Below are 16,030 nucleotides of genomic sequence, written 5' to 3' on the forward strand. Positions count from 1 at the left end.
TTATTTCTCCAATCCTTGTTGGAATCTGGTCTAGCAGAGTCAACCTTGAGGGGGTATGTAGCAGCTATTTCTGACTACCATTCAGACCATGGGGGTTGCTCCGTGGGTTCTCATCCTCTGGTCAAACATTTTCTGAGTGAGGCTCGTTGATTGTGCCCATCTCAAGCACAATTGATCCCCTCATGGGATCTAAGTGTTGTGTTAAAGGCCCTGACAAATTCCCCCTTTGAACCACTGGACAAATTGGGATTGGAACTTCTCACATTAAAGACGGTGTTTTTCTTGGCCATTTCCTCAGTTAAGAGAGTCAGTGAGCTACATGCCTTGTCTGTACACCCAGCATGCCTGAGGTTGGGGGAAGAAGGCTCATCTATTTCACTTCTTCCAGATCTCTCCTTTCTGCCTAAAGTTTTGCCCCGTTTCTTTGTTTCCAAACCCTTGATCTTGGAACCCTTTTGCGCCCCTCCCACACCTCTAAAGAAGGAGCCAGAATGCATCTGGTCTGCCCAGTTAAGAGCACTGAGGGGGTACATTGATAGCACTCAGCACATAAGACAGACAGATCAGCTATTTGTCTGCTTTGGAGACTCTGTTAACCCTTGTGCATCAATTTAAAAAAGTTACACATAGGTTCAGAGGGGACAAAAATGTCCATGTCCAAAAAGTGTCATAAAATATTATAGATTTATATTTTTTTCCACTTTTACTGATTCCATTTTTTTAACCAGCATCAGCTCTAATCACAATGACCAAACATTCATTAATTTTCAGAATTTTAACCCTTTAAATGCTGGTTTGTTTACACAATGCCACTGCTGTTTTTTTATGAAAAAAGAAAAAGTTTAATTATTTTCAATTTACTAAATGCTAAGGAGATTTTTTTTCTTTGAGTATTACAGCCTTGGATATGTCAATGATTAACAACAACATTAATTTTTATGCATTCATATTTTTTATGCAGTATCAGATTTAAAAAAAAGTAACCTCTCAGGTCCATAAAGGACAAAAATGTCCATGTCAAAAAAGTGTCATAAAAATATTATAGATTAATATTTTTTTTCCACTTTCACTGATGCCATTTTTTTAACCAGCATCAGCTCAAATTACAATGACCAAACATTCATTAATTTTCAGAATTTTAACCCTTTAAATGCTGGTTTGTTTACACAATGCCACTTCTGTTTTTTATGAAAAAAAGAAAAATGTATAATTATTTTCAATTTACTAAATGCTAAGCAGATTTTTTTTTCTTTGAGTATTACAGCCTTGGATATGTCAATGATTAACAACAACATTAATTTTTATGCATTCATATTTTTTATGCAATATCAGATAAAAAAAGTTACCTCTCAGGCCCATAAAGGACAAAAATGTCCATGTCAAAAAAGTGTCATAAAAATATTATAGATTAATATTTTTTTCCACTTTCACTGATGCCATTTTTTTAACCAGCATCAGCTCTAATCACAATGACCAAACATTAATTAATTTTCAGAATTTTAACCCTTCAAATGCTGGTTTGTTTACACAATGCCACTGTTGTTTTTTTATGAGAAAAAAAAATGACACCTCCTTTGCAGCGGTTGTAGTCTTGTGATTTCCAGTACAATATATTTCTTTTCATTCAAACTGTTCACACACGCACACACACACAGTCACGCTCACACACACGCACACACACACGCACATTCTGGTTTCCATGTTTTGTGGGGACATTTCATAGACGTAATGCATTTTATACCATACAAACTGTATATTCTATTCCCCTTACCTACCCCATTCTCTAACCCCAACCATCACAGAAACCCTTCTACTACTTCACATTTTCAAGAAACATCATTCTGTTTGATTTATAAGCTTGTTTTCTAATGGGGACCTCAAAATGTCCCCACAAGGTCACAAAAATACTGGTATTCCTATCTTTGTGGGGACAATTGGTCACCACAACGTGATAATTACCAGGTACACACACACACACACATACAGACATAAAATTTTCAGTACACACATACAAACCACACTCTGACATACATACCAACACACCCACACAATTATAGCTTCATAATATACCTAATTGGCTCTATAATATGCATAAGCAGAAAACAACAATAAAGCGATAATTTGCTTTATATGCCAAACCTAAAAAAATGGCACCATCTGGTAAAAAATAGTAAAAATTTAAATTTTGAAGCCTTGCCAACAGAATGAAAGCCTGTTAACAAAGATTGCATCATTTTATAGTTGAATGGCACCGGGATTAAAAATTGCAGTTTTAATGGGTTTCAATGGGGACATTTTTGTCCAAAAAGTCCTGAGAGGAAGTATTTTGTGTACCTAGTAGAAAATAGATTTTTTTTAAAGGAAATGAAGGTGAAATATTAAAATTCCAATAAAAATGCACACCTGTGGCAAATTTTATGCAGTTAGCATTAACGCAGGCAAAGTTATCAAAAAAAAAAAACTGAAAAAGACAAAAATGTCCTCAAGGATGCACAAGGGTTAAGGGCCAGCCGGTGTCCAAGCAGCTACTGGCAAAATGGGTGGTAAAGCTGATAGAGTTAGCCTACCAAAACATGGGAATACCTCCTCCCGATAGAGTTGTGGCACACCCTACCAGAGAGGTGGCTGCCTCATGGGCACTCTTCAGGGGTGCCTCTCTAGAGGAGGTGTGTGCAGCAGCAGGTTGCAAGTCCTCTTTGACCTTTGCCAAGTTCTATCGTCTGGACGTTGCTTCTAAAGTTACACATTTGGTTCTGCAGACAGCAGAACAGGAATAACTTATGTTGGGAATATTCAAGGTATTACATTGCCTGGTGGTTTATTTGTGTATTATGTGAAAACCAATAAAAGGTTGTACTAACAGAAATTGGTTTTCTCATTTATTGCCCTGCTACTTCTATTTTTCCCCTCATAACCTTATTTGGTATACTGTTGACCCATACTGTAGCGTGCTGACTGAAATGAAATAGAACGGAGGGTTACGTAGGTCACCTAGGTTCTATGAATGAAGTCAACACGCCACAAGGTGTAGTCACCCGTGGAATTCTGGGCACCAGTCGGAAAAGAGAAAGAGGCAGCTAGTAAGCACCTGTATATATAGCTGATGTTAACGAGCAGGGCGTGGTTAATTTGGAATACCATCTCCTGAAAGCTCAACCTTAGCAAGGCTGACCCATACTGTGGTGTGTTGACTTTATTCATAGAACCTAGGTTACCTACATAACCCTCGTTTACATAGAAAGAAAATAAGTGAATTGTAAGTGAGTCTATTTTGCCTGTATGTGTGTGATAAGGGGTTTTCAGACCTGTAGATTGATTGCTTTGTTCTGAAATCAGGGGTTAAATTACTAACATGTTGCAATTTCATCTTGGTTCGGCAAGGCAATATATCCAAACGAACCAAACTTTGTTTGTCACATGTAAGAAAACTACTTCAACTTCAACTTTATTCATTTATATAGCACATTTTACTGCAATTTCAATTGCCCAAAGTGCTTCACAGTATTTAAAAGACAAAAGCAAAATATCAAACCAATTAATAAAAAGAAAATGAAGACATAATAAGGGATAAGAATAAAATTCAATACAAGAAAACCAGATTGGGAAAAAATAAAAATAAATAAAAATAAATAAATAAATATATATATATATATATATATATATATATATATATATAAACATCAAGAAGCTATCTCCAAACAAGGTCTATTTTCAACTAGGGATGTCCCGATCAGGTTTTTTTGCCCTCGAGTCCGAGTCCGAGTCATTTGATTTTGAGTATCTGCCGATACCGAGTCCCGATCCGATACTTCTATAATACACAAACAAAAAAGAATAAAGAAGAGCGAAAAAACAGAACCAGTCCAGGATGTTCCTTATGTCATGCCGCACGCATTGCTGTTTCTGTGTGGAGTCAAAAGAGTCTAACTCTGTGCCAGCGCATAACTACAGATGTGTTAAAAAATAATGAATATATAGTATATATGTTCAGGGGTTAAATTGGGGTTTGTTTTGTGGGGAGGCTCTGTTTTGAGGGAGGGTTCGAGGGGTAACATGTTTAATCCTGATGACAGCAAAGCCACTGGGTGTGTTTCAATGACATTTTGTATCTCTGATAGGATTTTATAAGTTTCAGTTTTAAAGCTGTGCCACATGTTGACCCAAACTTTAAAACCTGAACTTTAAATTATGCAAATCTATGAGTCTGACACCCTATATGCATTTGGTGCACATGTCATTATGCACAATTGATCAAACTTTGAATGAAGTTATAAGACTTAACCTCCTTGACTCATTCTAGGCATAAGATAGGCTACCCAAAAAGACTCAATTAACAAGAAAAACAACATACTGATTCAGCAATATATCTTATAAATTAGCCATAGAGATTCCCTAAGCTGGTCAGCAGATAGTTATAAAATACCTATAGTTAGGTCGTGATTCATTTGTATAATCAAAATACATTATTTTATTAAACTATACAATCAGTTGTATCCAGTTATCTAGTTAACATTTTGTAATGAGATGAGTGACATGGCTATACATACTTTTAATACTTTGTTTCTAGACTTCTATTAAGTTTTTTCGACATGGGCACCATTCTTACCTCTCTTTCTCTCTCTCTCTCTCTCTCTCTCTCTCTCTCTCTCTCTCTCTCTCTCTCTCTCTCTCTCATCTCTACTGTAATGTCAAATGATCCTGCGCGAATGCACGTTCTTGAGGTTCTGAGTGAGACACGGAACTGCGTCTGAGCACATGTTGACAATAACGATCAACGCGTCGTTTAAATGAGCGGAAAAAAGGCGGTTTTGTCGTGGGTTCCTTGCACGCACGAGTGTGAAGCCTATGAATGAAAGCACGTCAATAGGCTTGTTCGACTTCATGCGGCGCCGCAACAATCGACAGCCGGATGACGTCAAACTACCGCGAGAGTGATCCGCGAAATCATATCTCGCGGAACTTTGACGTCATGCAGCACCACAAGAACCGGCAGCCGGATGAAGTCGAACAAGCCTATTCTCTTCAGTTCACACGCACCAGCGCAGCGCGTACACTGGCGCGGAGCAGAGCGGGAACTTAATGGATTTTAAACCCTGCATATGTATCCGAGTCCTGATCGGGAGGTAACGTCCGATTCCGATCGAGTCTGAAACCACGTGATCGGGGCCGATTTCCGATCACGTGATCGGATCGGGACATCCCTATTTTCAACGAACGCTAAATTAAAGAGATATGTTTTTACTTGAGACTTAAAACCTTCTAAATTTGAGACTTGCCGAATGTGCAAAGGGTTGTTCCACAGTTTTGGGGCGATGACCATGAATGCTCTATCACCCCTTGATTTTTTTAAGGAGCGGGGAACTGCTAACAGAAGTTTATCTCCTGATCTCAAAGACCTGACCGGAGTATGGTCCTTTAGGAGGTTGGTGATATAGCTTGGGGCGATATTGTGAAAAGCTTTAAAAACCATCAATAAAATCTTAAACTACTTTAATTGGTCAGAGTTCCTCTGTTTATTTTCCGTGATCCGCTCTAAGTTGTTTGTCAGAATTTACAGATACCAGCTTTACGGGGAGTTATTGTGGATTTTTTGGTAACTGCAGTTATATTACTTCAATATTGTGAGCAGGAACCAAAAAATTTGGTGGGGCAACATTATTACTTATGTACCTAATTAAGACATTTTATAAGGAACAGGTGCGCTTTGGTTTTGAATGGCATTGACGTGCTCACCAGAATTCATCACCAAAGAACTATCAGGTATAGACCCTTTTACAGCTCACGTGATCAAATAGCCTGCGCACACATTTTGGCAACGGAAGTGGTGTTATTCTCCAGTGGTTATAACGTGTCAGCAACTCAGAAAGTTTATTAAAAATGGTTTCCCAGCATCAAAATGTCTGGTTGTTGCATTTGGTTGCACTAATATAATGTACTAAAATACGTGTATATGTATCTGGCCACTTTATATTTGGCCATCTGCTAACGCCGTCTATCCACTCCACAATAGTACACGGATCTGGTAGCTGTGTTGAAAAAGTTGATAAAGTTAACTTTTTAAAATAACTTTCTCTGTCTGTGTTGCTTCACTTGCCGTACTTCCGTTGCCAGTATGCGCATACATACGCTGCCACGTCATCATTGTGTACAAACAGTAAAAGGGTCTATGCCAACAATACTTACCCACAGGCTGTGAGGGCCCTAAACTCACAACAGCACTAACTTTATTAGCTTTGTTCTTAATTTTTTTTTATGACTATTTATTGGTAGGAATTTAAGTATTTGTTTTCTTTTTAAATTGTATGTTTTTATTGTATATGTTATACATGTTATATTTTATTGTATATGTATATGTTGTACTGTATATGTGTGAGCCAATTCACCAAAATGAATTCCAGGCGATGTAGGTCGCTCTGGCAAAAATAAAGAACTTGACTTGACTTGACTTATGTTCATGGTTAATAAAGCAATAAGAGCCTGTTCGTTGGTCTGTTTGGTCGATTGCTTTCAGACTTATAGCAAACCGCTCCAGAGTTCATTTGCAATTTGCATTTGGGTTTCGATCAATGAAAACGAATCTTAATACCAAGTGTAAACAGCCCCTAAGGGTGTAGGACTACAATAGGAACAAACATCCACTAACAAATTTGACTGAGGGTGGTAAAAGATCTGTTTTTAGTTTTACATTTAAATACATTTACATTTAGTCATTCAGCAGACGCTTTTGTCCAAAGCGACTTACAAATGAGGTAAACAATAAAAGCAATTATAGAAACACAAGAACAGCAATACATAACTGCACATTTTTTGGAAATAGTCTCATCAAGTCCAACACAGTATACATAGCCACAGGTTGGTTAGTAAAAATTTTTTTTTAAAGAAAATACAGATAAAGAAAAAGGAAAAAGTAGAGAAGGTTAGTAAGTCATATATTAGGAATTGAGGTAATGGCGGAAGGATGGGTTTTTAGCTGATTCTTAAAGACAGCTACAAAGTCAGCAGTTTGTGTCGTGACCGGCAGATCATTCCACAGTTGTGGAACAGCTCCTGAGAAGGTATGCGCTAATGTTTTTTCCCTTTTTTGAGATGCACCACAAGCCGTCGCTTGGTGACAGAGCGCAGGGATCAAGATGGTACATAAGGCTGTATAAGTAAGTGAAAGTAAGTTGGAGGTTTTAAAGGCCAGGAGCAGAGCTTTAAATTTGATGCGAGCTGCAATAGGAAGCCAGTGTAACTTGACAAAGAGAGGAGTGATGTGAAACTCATTGAAGACCCCTCTTGCCACTGCGTTCTGAATCATCTGTAGTGGTCTGGTTGTGCAGGCTGGAAGTCCAGCCAGTAGCGCATTGCAGTAGTCCAGCCTGGACAGGACAAGAGCTTGGAATTGGACCTGCATAACATGCTCATTTAGGAAAGGTCTAATTTTCCTAATATTGTAGAGGATGAATCTACAAGAGCGAGCGGTGCTGGCACATGCTCAGTGAAGCTAAGCTGATCATCAATAACTACTCCCTGGAAGGAGTGATGGTCGAGGAATCTATCTGAATGAAAAGGTTGTGCTGAATCTTTGGTTCAGATGATATGACAAGCAGTTCTGTCTTTGCAAGGTTAAGCTGAAGATGGTGATCCTTTATCCAGAGTGAGATGTCCCTCAGGCATGCTGAGATGCGGGCAGAAACCGTGGGATCATCAGGGTGGAACGACAAGTGGAGTTGAGTGTCTTCCACGTAGCAGTGGTAGGAAAAGCCATGTTTTCAAATGACAGAAACCAAGGAATGTTATGTATATCAAAAAGAGCAGTGGTCCAAGCACAGAGCCTTGAGGCACCCCGGTATCGAGACATTCGGAGACGTCACCTCTCCAGGATACCCGAGATGACCTACCTGAGAGGTATAACTTGAACCATAGAAGTGCTGTGTCAGACTGATTGCTATCCAGGAGGTTATTTTGTGTGAAGAAAGAGGAGAGCTGGTCAGACACCACACGTTAAAGATTCTTGGCAATGAAGGGAAGAAGGGAAATGGGTCTGTAGTTCTCTAGCATAGCAGGATTGAGTGTGGGTTTCTTCAGCAGCGGGGTTATCCGGACATCTTTAAATGCTGCATGGAAGGTACCAGTGAAAAGAGATGAATTGATGAATGTGGGTGAGAGCAGGGATAACCAATGGAGAGATGGCCTGAAGGAAATGGGTGGGTATGGGATCTAGCAGGCAGGTAGTCGGATGGTTAGAAGCAAAGACCCTGGAAACATCTGCTTCAGACAGGAGAGAGAAGGAGGGAAGCGAGCATGCCTCAGAAGTTTGAGCATGTGCAAGAAGCGGCAGCTCGGAGAACTGACTGCTGATAGTATTCGTTCTCTTCACAAAGAAGGAAGTAAAATCATCAGCTGTTAATTCAGATAAAGGTGTGGGGCAGGTGGACAAAGAAGATTGGAGAAGGTCCTGAAGAGAGTGCGAGAGTTATGTGAGGTGTTGATTTTAGAGTGATAGTATTGGGTCTTAGCAGAAGAGACATCCATGGAGAAGGAGGCAAGAAGAGACTGATAGAGACAGAGGTCAGCAGGATCTTTCGATTTGCGCCACTTCCTCTAAGTCTGGAGCAATGCTCACAGAGAACCTCAGATAGCCAAGGGGCAGATGGAGTAGGCCGGGCCGGTACAGATGTCAGAGGGCATAAACTGTCTAAGCAGGATGTAAGAGTGGAGCATAGAGTGTCGGTTGCATTATTTGTATCTAACAGAGAGAGTTGGTTGGGAGGGGGGAGTGTGGAAGAGACCACAGAAGATAAGCGGGAGGGAGAGAGCGTGCGCAGGTTGCCCCGGAACGTGACCAATGGGGGAGGGTGTGCAGTGAGTGGGGGAGTTAGGTCAAGCTCAAGAGTGAGGAGGAAGTGATCGAATGTGTGTAGTGGGGTGACCTGAATGTGGTAAGTGGAACAGCAGCGAGTGTAGATAAGATCTAAAAGATTACTTGACCTGTGGGTAGGTGAAGTTGGGACTCACTTGAAGTCAAACAACGCAGTCAGGGTGTTGAACTCCGCTGCCTGTGGTTTCTCAAGATGGATCTTGAAGTCACCAAGTACTACTAAAGGAGTACCGTCCTTTGGGAATTAAGACAGAAGTACATCCAACTCCTCCAAGAAGTGTCCAAGTTGACCTTGGGGGCATTAGTTAACAAAAAAATTGATTTTAATAGGGTGGTGACCTGAATGTGGTAAGTGGAACAGCAGCGAGTGTAGATAAGATCTAAAAGATTACTTGACCTGTGGGTAGGTGAAGTTGGGACTCACTTGAAGTCAAACAACGCAGTCAGGGTGTTGAACTCCGCTGCCTGTGGTTTCTCTTGAAGTCACCAAGTACTACTAAAGGAGTACCGTCCTTTGGGAATGAAGACAGAAGTACATCCAACTCCTCCAAGAAGTGTCCAAGTTGACCTTGGGGGCGTTAGTTAACAAAAAAATTGATTTTAATAGGGTGGATGATACTAACAACATGCGACTCGAAAGAGCTGCTGTCACATGAAGGTGTTTGCTGTTGGAATTTCCAGTCTTTTGGAATGAGCAGACCGGTCCCTCCACCCCTTCCTGTTGTGCGAGGACTGTGGGAGAAGGTGTAGTTGTTGGAGAGGGCAGCCGGAGTAGCAGTGTCCTCTGGTTTAATCCAGGTCTCAGTAAGTGCAAAACAGAAAGGCCAGAATGTCAAGCAATAGCAGTAATGAAATCAGCTTTGTTTACCGCAGGTTGGCAGTTCCATAAGCCAATGGGAAAGTCCGTGAGGTGGTGGTGGATGGTGAGAGAGTGCAGAGTGCTGATTTACGAGTTGTAGTGACAGTAGAGATTAGAAAACATATAGTAAAAATATAATTATATTGTGCAAGAAAATAAGAATAATATAAGAAATGTGCAAGAGAGGGAAAAAGATAGATAGAGAGTCCTGTCATTGTCCCTGCTCGGTGGAGTCATGCAGGTAGAGTCTCTGGTTTTTACACTCTTTGGTTTTCATGTCTAGGGCTGCACCCGATGAGGCACACAGAGTACGGCTGTTGTGTTCACACTGACCCAAACGAACCGTACTCGGACCGAAAGTTAATTTGGGCCGACTTAAACAGTGCCAGTGTGAAAACACCCTTAGTGACAAAAGATCTTATAATCTAACAGAAATCAAATTCTGTTGAATAATTTTTTTTTCTTCTTGTCTGAGCAGTCTTTACCACAAGATCACTTTGGAGCAATTGCAGTGTCTTACGGTAAAACAAATACAAAATAAACAGGCACAAGGACTACTCAATTAATTCTCAGATGTATTCTTACAGACAAAAAAAGCTTAAAACTGTTACTTTGGTGAACACTAGAATTTGATTTTGGCTGTATTACTAACATGATTATTGTTTTTTTTATTCCAGGGGACCCCTATACCTGTTTTCCATGTGAGAGTGAATGGTCTAATGAGGGCAGCACAACATGTAAGACGCGTGCTGTGGTCTATCTACAGATCACAGAAATCCCATCCATTGCAGTCATAACTTCTACCGCATGCTTGATTAATATCCTCATTGTAATGGTATTCATTTTCGCCAATAATTACAGCACACCAGTGGTGAGATCTGCTGGTGGCAACATGTGTTTCCTAATGTTAGTGTGTTTGATTTTATCGTGTCTTGGCATGTTCTTTTTTTTTGAAGAACCTACACCTGTAAATTGTCGCTTAAGAAATCTCCTTTATGTGTTTTTCTACACTGTTTGTCTCGCATGTTTTGCTGTCCGGTCCTTCCAAATAGTTTGCGTCTTCAAAGTTGCTGCCGAGTTGTTGCTTCTTTCTCTGTTTTTTATTTAATTATTTGTGTTATGTGGATGACAGTCTTACCTATTAAACCCTCCAGGGATTCATCTTCTATCAAGGACCAGATTTTGCTTTCCTGTGAAAGGGGGCATCCTATACCTCTTATAATTGTTGTGTTCATAAGTTGGTTTCTGGGTTCCCTGTGTATCTTCTTTTCTTACATGGGAAGAGATCTGCCAAAAAATTACAATGAAGCCAAATCAATAACTTTCAGCATTCTTTTTTTCGTTGTGATCTGGATTGTATACTTTACAGCATATGGTTTTATCAAAGGCAAAAACATCCAGCTTTTGAATGCACTCGCCCAGGTATTGAATATATATGGAATTCTCATCAGTTACTTTTTACCAAAATCTTACATCATGTTATTTCAACCGAAGAAGAACACGGCTGCATACTCTCAATCATCTATTCAGAATTACACACAAACCATTAGTAGAAGTTAAACCACAACAATGATGCTGCACACAACATTTCAACTACTTTTAATTGTGTGATGAGTTACACAATTGTACTTATCTTATGAATAAATAAATTACTAGACATTTATAAATACTCTTTGTTGGGTGAATTTAGACATTTAACAGTAGTATCAGTTTCTAATATTAGTTTCCATGTTAACCCTTTCACAAGTTTGGAAGACATCATCAATGTGTTTATTCATTTATTTGTGTACAGAACTCTAGTTCCTTGGACAGTCTCAACTAGTAGTGGTTGTTTATGGTCATTGATCAAAGTCGTAGTGCTAACAAGAACCCTTTACATAGTAGTAGACTTTGTGTTAATGGCTTTGATCTTTAACTGTTATTTTTACCACAATGTTAAATAGCACTTGTTTAAAATATTACATGTACACATAACTTATGCACTTCATCTGATCATATTCATCTGATAATAAATGTTGACCATTTTTGTTTTGTTTTCTGTCCTTTTGTTCTATGACTTCTGCCACTCTTCATATGTGACCCTGGATAACAAGCGAATAGGATATCTAGTGCTTACCACTGTCGGCATTTGTTAGGAATGACACAACACAGGAATCCCAGCGCAGAGGTGTTTATTCACAATATGTTTAGGAGACAGACACTCGATGTAATCAGATAAGTAATGAGATAACACTTGAAGAAATGTATATGAGAAAACACAATATGAAAGTCAGTATGTATAAGAGAAAACACTCCGTGTCCGTGAGAATGTAATAAAGAGAAGATAACACTAGGTGGGCGGGGCACAACGGGATCCGTTCGGGAAAGTCACTAGAGTCGGAAACACAGCACAGCCGTAGGACTTCCACTAGCACATCCGAAATCCACAATGAAGAAATCCTGGCGGAGCACAGAGAGAGAGAGAGATTAACAGTCAAAGTCTTCAGCTATAATGGCTGCTAGACAGCGCACTTCAGCAGCGAAGAGCTCAGATGCTGGACAGCGCTCAGGGAAATCCGTTGACAGACAGAGCGCAAAACTCGGCTGTGTCACTTCTGCCGAGTGAGCGAGAGATCAGAGATGATACACAATCCAGCAGCGAGAAGGCGATGACAGGGTATAAATCCACTAGAGAGTATAAAGGAACGGGGAATCTGAAGGGGCAAAGGCAGCAGAGAGCATGGATGAATAATAAGATAAACTTATCAAACCACGACCAGACATAAACTTGACAAGGCTAGCTGGCATGAACATACAAAGACGAACTTGCAAAGAACAGAGGAAACGAGGGGAATTTAAATCAAACCGGATTGGGCAAATAATTGAATTCAGGTGTGTGACGCTGGTAAGAAGAGTCGGAGATAATGAGATCAACAGGTGGGAGGCGCGCACGTGTGGAACTGTCAAAACAAAACACAACACATAGTGAAACAAAGACAAAGCGGCCGATAAGACCGAATTCATGACAGGACCCCCCCCCACGATCGCCACCGGGCGGTCCCTGAGGAGGCTCACCCCCTCGCTGGCGGAGATCCTCTATCAGCCCAGGGTCCAGGATGTCCCAGGCCAGTACCCAACACCTCTCCTCCGGACCATAGCCCTCCCAGTCTACAAGATATTGAAATCCCCTGCCCCGGCGAAGCACATCCAATAAAGATTTAACCATGTAAACGGGAGCGCCATAAACAAGCTGAGGGGTGGGAGGGGTGGGGGCAGAGGGAACAGGATTAAAGTGGGAAAAATAAACAGGTTTAAGCTTGGACACATGGAATACAGGATGAACCCGACCGAGAGCTGGGGGCAATCTGAGCCTGACCATCACGGGATTGATAACCTTAACTATGCTGTATGGCCCAAGGAACCATGGAGCCAGCTTGCGAGAGGGCTCATGGAGAGGTAGATCCTTGGACGAAAGCCATACTTTCTGCCCACAGATAAAACGGGGCGCGGGTCTACGGTGACGGTCGGCCGCGGCTTTGGTTCGTCTGGATACCTGGCATAATGTAAATCTAGCTTTCCTCCAGGTACGTTTGCAACAACGGACGAAAGCCAGCGCAGACGGAACCACCGCATCAGGTTCTTGGGATGGGAACAAAGGAGGCTGAAACCCCATGGTCGCCTCAAAAGGGGACATATTGAGAGAAGAAACAGGGAGAGAATTATGGGCGTATTCGACCCAGGGTAGCTGTTGGCACCAGGAGCTCGGATATTGTGATGTCAGACAGCGGAGAGCTCTACCTAAATCTTGGTTAGCCCGTTCACATTGCTCGTTGGTCTGAGGGTGATACCTCGAAGACAAGCTGGCTGTGGAACCAATTTGTCTACAGAATTCCTGCCAGAAACGAGAAATAAACTGAGGACCCCTATCTGAAACAAAAGATAAGTAAGCGAAAGACGTGTTCGATCATTACCTGGGCGTTTTCCTTGGCAGTGGGAAGCTTGGGCAAAGGGACAAAGTGAGCCACCTTGGAGAAGCGGTCAACAATGGTCAAAACAACAGTGTTTCCCTTAGAATTAGGCAAATTGGTCACAAAATCAATGGCGATATGAGACCAAGGGCGAGAGGGAATGGGTAACGGTTTAAGCAGACCAATAGGGGCTTGATGAGAGGCCTTATTACGGGCACAAACCTGACAGGCTAACACAAACTGTCTGACATCGGGACCCATAGAGGGCCACCAGAAACGCTGACGTATGGAAGCCAATGTTCTCCGAACCCCCGGATGGCAGAAAAACTTGGACTCGTGACCCCACCGGATGACCTCGGAGCGAAGCGAATCCGGAACCCACAATCGACCCGCTGGGCACCCATCTGGCACTTCCCCCTCCCGGCCGGCCCGTCTCACCCGTTGTTCTATTCCCCTGCGCAGGGCACCCACCACCCGCCCCTCCGGGAGGATGGTTTCGTCCCCAGCGGAACCGGGGCTTTCGAACAAACGAGAGAGAGCATTGGGCTTAGTATTCTTTGAACCGGGCCGGTACGAGAGGGTGAAGTTAAATCTGTCAAAGAAGAGTGCCCAACGAGCCTGACGAGAAGATAACCTCCTGGCTGAACGGATGTATTCAAGATTCTTATGATCCGTCCAGACCAGGAAGGGCTCCGAGGTCCCCTCTAACCAGTGACGCCACTCACCCAAAGCCAGTCTGACTGCCAGCAGCTCCCGATTACCTATGTCATAATTTCGCTCTGCTGGGTTTAACCGATGGGAGAAAAGGCACAGGGAGGCACCTTGCCATCCTTAGCAGACCACTGAGACAAAACGGCGCCTATCCCGACATCCGAAACATCCACCTCCACAATAAATTGAGCAGCAGGATCTGGAATAGAGAGAACAGGAGCAGAGATAAACCGGGACTTTAAATTATCAAAGGCCTCCTGAGTACTAGAATTCCAGACAAACTTCTCCTTAGTGGAAGTGAGAGCAGTAAGAGGCTGAGCAACCTGACCGTAATTTCTGATAAATCGCCTGTAAAAATTGGCGAAACCCAGAAACCTTAATAAATCCTTGCGGGACTCGGGGACTCGCCATTCGGCAACCGCTTTAATCTTGGCTGGGTCGGGACGTTTCTCACCTGCGGCAACAACAAAACCCAAGAACGAAACTGATTTACGATGGAATTCGCACTTCTCCGCCTTGACATAAAGCTTATTCTCTAACAACCGGCGTAAGACTCGGCAGACATGCTGAGTGTGTTCCTGCATAGAGGGAGAAAAGATGAGAATATCATCTATGTACACAAAGACAAACTTGTTAATCATGTCTCTCAGCACATCATTGACCAGAGTTTGGAAGACAGAGGGAGCGTTACAAAGACCGAACGGCAAAACGCAGTACTCAAAGTGTCCAGTAGGGGTGTTAAATGCTGTCTTCCACTCATCTCCCTTTCTTATTCGCACAAGATGATAGGCATTGCGTAAATCTAGCTTAGTAAAGACCTGCGCACCCTGCAGGAGCTCAAAAGCAGTAGACATTAAAGGAAGGGGGTACCTATTCTTAACAGTAATCTCATTCAATCCCCTATAATCAACACAAGGGCGCAGGGAGCCATCTTTCTTTTCAACAAAGAAAAACCCCGCCCCTGCGGACAAGGTGGAGGGATGGATGAGACCGGCACGCAGGGCATCATTAATATACTGGTCCATAGCCTCTCTCTCAGGCCCCGATAAAGAATAAAGTCTACCCTTGCGCGGAGAAGTGCCGGGCAGGAGATCGATAGCACAATCGTATGGCCGGTGGGGAGGAAGGGAGGTGGCCCGGGCTTTACTAAACACCTGAGAGATATCCGCATACTCCACCGGGACCCCGGTCAAATCGGCCGCCGGACCCTGAGGATGAGAGAGAACAGAACCAGAAACAGCAGAACCAAGACAAGACACATGACAAGATTGAGACCAAGACAAAATAATATTACGTTGCCAATCAACATGAGGATTGTGCTGTTCCAACCATGCATGCCCCAAAATAATAGGAGAGAGAGAGGCATGAAGGATGTGCAACACAATCTCTTCACGATGATTACCAGACACAGAAAGACTCACAGGAGAGGTGCAATGTGTAATCCGCGCCATCTGCTGCCCCTTAAGGGACCAGACATCCAAAGGGGATTGGAGAGGGACAACCGGAACACCCCAGGTGCGAACCAGAGCTTCATCAATAAAGTTGCCCTCCGCTCCAGAGTCGAGAAGGGCAGTGGACGGATGATCACGCCCAGCGAAGGACAACATGACGGGGAGTTGGGTACTGGAGACAGGGGAGAGTTTAGAAGAA

At 42.3% G+C, this 16,030-nt stretch overlaps 1 pseudogene; it reads right to left on the reverse strand.

Moving 5' to 3' along the window:
* Positions 1-6,925: 6,925 nt before the first annotated feature.
* Positions 6,926-13,080, reverse strand: LOC135729943 (uncharacterized; annotated as a pseudogene).
* Between the last annotated feature and the right edge of the window lie 2,950 nt (positions 13,081-16,030).

The sequence above is a fragment of the Paramisgurnus dabryanus genome, chromosome 11 (assembly GCF_030506205.2).
Source record: "Paramisgurnus dabryanus chromosome 11, PD_genome_1.1, whole genome shotgun sequence".
Classification (NCBI taxonomy): Eukaryota; Metazoa; Chordata; class Actinopteri; order Cypriniformes; family Cobitidae; genus Paramisgurnus; species Paramisgurnus dabryanus.